Here is a 5,453-nt window from a genome sequence, read left to right on the forward strand (position 1 = left end):
TTATGATGAGATTTTCCCAAAATAACTCTAGGAATGAGCTAGGGATTTGTTTTTTAATGTTTAAAATTTGTTTGGAGGTGGATGAACTGGTCAAAGTGACTCATCAGAAATGTGTGCAGGTGTAGAATATCAATTTACATGTTTTGGAGATGAAACGTTATGATGAGCATTTCTACCCTAGTATTTCCCATGGAAATTTTACTACAAACCCTAGCTTGAGAAATTATTGACATGGAATGGAATTGAAAAAGCAAATATAGAGGGAGATGATGTACTTACTTGTTTGTCAGCTTTAGAAAGAAATTTGACCGAGCTTGTAAGAAAAAAATTAGAATTTGGGAAAATTTGGGTGAGTTTTGGGTACTTTGTCCTACGTGCAGCACAGTTCTCCTACGCGCAACACCAAAGCGTAGTGCAGTTCACTTACGCACAACGCTTGCCTCCTAAGAACGACACAGTGTTTCTACACGCAACACCTTCAATTTTTGGCCATTTTCTCCTAGGGAAACACGTTTTTTACTTTTCTGGGTGAGTGAGCTCGATGATGAGGAGTGAATGGGATATGAATGAAAAGGTTATGAGTCTTTTTGAGTTTATATAGGGATAATTTATTCACTTTTTCAAAAAAATAAAAGAAACCAGCCCTCCTTTGTGAACTGATTTAACTTTTTGAAGATAGATTTTACCTTTACCATTGCAACTGTGCTTTTTCTTTCCTGAGTGTTGGAGCTTCCTTCTCCTGAAACCTTTGATGTCATGAAAATATGAAAAGTGTGTGAATAAATCATGATCAATTCATCAACAGTTGCTTTGTCATGTTTGACTTATTTCTGTTTTTTTTTTTTATGGAAATGGGGGACATTGGAGACCCTTGTGACCAAATGGATGACCTAAGACCTAATGGAATGATGATGATGACTTGACCCATTTTCATGATGTATGATAAGCAACCAGCATGAGTGAAAATTTAGACAATGACTCCATCTTTGGATTGACCATACAATGACCAAATTTGTTGTGTAAACCTAGTAATAGATAAATTTGATGATAAAAGCCTGAAAAGAACATGGTAATTTTTTTTTTTGATCCAGGTGATAGGCTAACAAGACTGGCACTAAAATTACATAGATTACTTTTTAGGGTTTTATTATCTACTTAACCAATTAGAAACCATAAACAATATTGTGTGGAAGCAAAATATAACCAAATTACAAAACATAAAGCAAAAGATACACAATAATCATACACAAGTTATGCCCGTCAAAATTGTACTTCTTATATTAATTCTTTTGAAATAACGTACAAATCCTTGACTTGCTCACCCAACTACACATGTCTAGCTATTTGCACTTAGCCGCGAAGCCGTTCCTAGAAGCCAAAAATAGATTACAAAGATATTTCCTTATGCTTCTATAATTATTTCTCCTTCATTACATTACTTCAACTTACATATTTTCTCTTATACTTACTAACTACATCAACAGGTATTATCAAAATACCATTGTCCAAATACCATTGTTCTCCTAAAAACAGTCAACTATTACCCTAAACCCGTTACAAAATGTAGGGACTTTGACCCACCCTGAAGCCCCTAAAACATCATGCAGTTCATAGCTCCGTGGTACCACACACTTTGCTTTCCTAAAAGGGGAGTTTTGACCAATACTTGGGCCAAGTTGGGCTACACCCAACGCATTTTTCGGATAGTCATGAATGATAGTAACTTCTGGTTCTATGCATTGCTATTGTTGTTTTATGAAAATTAACTTGATGATTTATGTTATATGTTGTTGATGAGCATGTTATATGTTCACTTTTTGTTATTATATGTTAGTTAATGGTTAGGGTTATTGCATTAATATCTTCATGTTATATGTATCATTCTAGATTGGATTGGCCTATGCAGATGGTTAGGGTTATGACATTAATGGTTAGTGTTGGATTATGTCTTCTAGTTGATTTATTTAACATGGTATGTTTGCAAGTTAGTTGAATGTTTGATGAATTTCATAATATGACTGTGTATGTAAGATTTCTTGAAGGAATGATTTTGTTTCAAGATGGTTTTACTCACACATATGTGTTGAGATAGCTTATATGTACTTGAGTATAAGTAGGTGACAGTTGTAGCATTATGTATAATGACTACGAGTTGAATATGGATTATGACATGATTGTTAGTCTTGGTAAAGGTTGATTGAAAATTAGTAGATATGTTGTCTTGATCTTTGGAACATGTAGTTGACATGTGTGTTCAGTTATAAGGAAACATGATTGGCACAATAAGGTAAGGTAATTGGTATATTGTTACATTTATTTATGCATTGAGAGTTATGTGTTATTGTTGTATGATACAGAGAATTGCATGGAAAATAAATTTCCATGGAATCTTAAAGAAGGCTCAAGTTGAGATTTCCCTTCAAAGAATTGGGAACCCATGCGGAATTAGTCATGGTGTCTGTTGAGAGTCTTATGCTTTCAGTACCTTGTCATTTCTTGTGCTTGATTTACAGTTTTGCTATGTCTAATGCATGATCATGCCACTTTGTTTGTGGTGTCGTATTGTTATTGGTTTTCATGATTTTCTTCTTGTTTGTTTCTTATTCTTTCCTTTTATGTTTTGAGGGTCTTACGAATTGGATGGGAAAAATGAAATTTGATGGAACTTTGGGAGAGTTTTGTGGAACCCAACAGGTAATGAAAGACTAGGACGAAGTCGATCCATGTGTAAGGGTAGCTAAAGGTAAAAGTATGATAGTCGGGTAAGTTGATTGGGTCCATTAGTGAAAATGGATGGTGGCAGGAAAATCATGAGAAATCTAACAGGAAAGGTAAAGTGAATGGATGTGAGGCATATGATTCCTTGACTATGTTGGGAATGATTGTTCTCAATGTTGTGCATATTGTGCATGGATAAAGGGAGTTCTCTTAACCATGACATTATGATATTTGGTATGTTGGAAATAATACTGAGAGGGGGGGTGAATCAGTATTATCAGATCAATCAAACCTTTTCAATGCTCAGAAACATATACGCTACTTCAGTTAAGTAAAACAGCGTGTACACGCTACTGTGACTAAATAAAACAGCGTATAAGCAGAAAACTCATAACTTAGTTAGCTTATTCTTCAGTTAAGTTCATCAGGACATTATTCAGCACATTAACAGTAAGCAGATGCAGTATAACAGAACGGATCAAAAGTCACACACATGAACACCAAGATATAAGGTGGAAACCCAATGTGGGTGAAAACCACCTGCTGCAAGTTATCTCTATCTTTCTTTAAGAAACTTCAGTTTACAATCTTTTGTACTGGTGCAGCCTTATACCAGTACGCAGGCTACAACCTGCAGAAGGCTACAACCTTCTCTCGTTCTCCAAACTTCCTTGGAAGGGAGCTCCAACCCCCTTTGTTCTTGTACTAGCCAAGATACTAGTACGTAGGTGCTGACCTACAATCTTCTTTTCTTCAGGTATCACCTTTCATACATTTTCAGACTTGAATATTCCTGAAGCACAACATTACAATCTGAAGACCACAATTCATTCAATTTCCACAACAGATCATTGAAGCATAAAACAACCAAACTCTGAATCACTGAACCACCGCGTATACACGCTCTTTTACCGAAGCCAACCATTAGATCCCGATCTATCCTTAGATCTAGTCTTCCATCAACCAATGTGATCTCTCCTTGGCTTAGATCAAGCAACCCAGCACCTGCAAATCAGATCTCTTTCACTCTTAGATATTCAAGTCCTTGTCGAAAGATGATTTTGCCTAATGATCTTCTTCTCCTTATATAGTCTTAGGCCTAGCTCAATACCAAGAGCCAAAACCATAGTAACACAATACCATCAACTTCAAAACTAGGGATCGACACGCCCGTCGAGACACAATGGTCCGAAATCATAGGCACAACTTCCAAGGACTAACCACCATGGACCAAAGGAACCTTTCCACATACACGCGCTTTTTATGAATCGAACTAGCGTGTACACGCGACTTGGGCTTAACGAAACGGCGTGTATGAGCTTCCTTGGCATGCTGTACTGAGATCTGTCTTCTGATTAAGATGCCATCACTTGTACCAACCTCTGAGCACTTGTACCATCCTCTGAGTGAGTTGCCATCAAGGACAACACTTGAATCATAATGCCAACAATCTCCCCCTTTGGACTTGATGGCAACCACCACACCAAGTCACTCTCCCCCTTTGACATCAAGAGCAAAGGGCTGTGCTCCCCCTGAGGACATGCTGATACCTCTGCTTGGCTGTGCTGACTCGTGCTCCCCCTGACAGTAGGCCAGATCTGAAAAAGATGTTCTTCAACAAGAGCCAAGATTTATACACCATAAGGGACCTTCCTATCACCAAAAGACTCAATACATACATCCATACTCCCTACCAAGAGGGGACATATCAGAAACAACCAATTATATTACAGCATTCATCCCAGGCATAGTGGGGAAACCAACATAGGCCGTTACATGACCTTGACACCATAAAAGAGATATGACAAGAGAGATACATGACATAGAGACAACAGATCTAGACCAAGACTTAGGAAAGACACCAGCAACATCTGATAAACATCTTGTTAGATCAGCAACCAGAATTTCTTTCTGAGCTCCTTCTCCTGAAACCAACAACCAAAACATCTGAATGCCAACAATGCTTTATGAGACTTTTGAGCTGCTCCCCCTGAACCTGTGCCTGTTGCACTCCCTGAAACTGTGCCTGAAGAATTCTGACATTCCTATTGCTTTTCAGAACTTCAGAGTTTTCCCTTGCTGTTCAGAACTTCATATACGCGTTTTATCCTATATAAAAAAGCGTATGTACGCGGATATTCTTTCTGCAACAAGCGTCCAGCATACACGCGACTTACCCACCATAAATCCGCGTGTATACGCTCATATCCCTTCCGTAACCTGCGTATACCAACTTTTCTGTAGGACAAACAATCTTCAACAACAGGATGAAGCATCAACTACTCCCAGCTTTTGTCTGAGATATTCAAAAGTTTCCCTGGGCAGTGGTTTTGTGAGAATATCAGCAACTTGCTCCTTAGAAGGAACATACTCCAACTTGACCTTCTGCTCAAGCACTTGTTCCCGAAGAAAATGGTACTTGATTGGTATGTGCTTGGTCTTTGAGTGCATGACAGGATTCTTTGAAATGCTGATTGCACTTGTATTATCACATAAGATAGAGACAGGTGGAGTGCAAGTGATTTGAAAGTCCTGCAAGGTCTGCATCATCCAAAGAAGTTGTGTGCAACAAGATGCTGCAGCCACATATTCTGCTTCAGCTGTAGATAAGGCAATCGAACTTTGTTTCTTGCTGAACCAAGATACTAATCTAGAACCCATGAAGAAAGCACCTCCACTTGTGCTTTTCCTATCATCCACACTTCCAGCCCAATCTGCATCTGTGTAAGCATGAA

The sequence above is a fragment of the Pinus tabuliformis genome, chromosome 9, assembly GCF_031772625.1.
Source record: "Pinus tabuliformis cultivar Carrire ecotype Pingquan chromosome 9, CPIR1, whole genome shotgun sequence".
In the NCBI taxonomy this organism is placed as follows: domain Eukaryota; kingdom Viridiplantae; phylum Streptophyta; class Pinopsida; order Pinales; family Pinaceae; genus Pinus; species Pinus tabuliformis.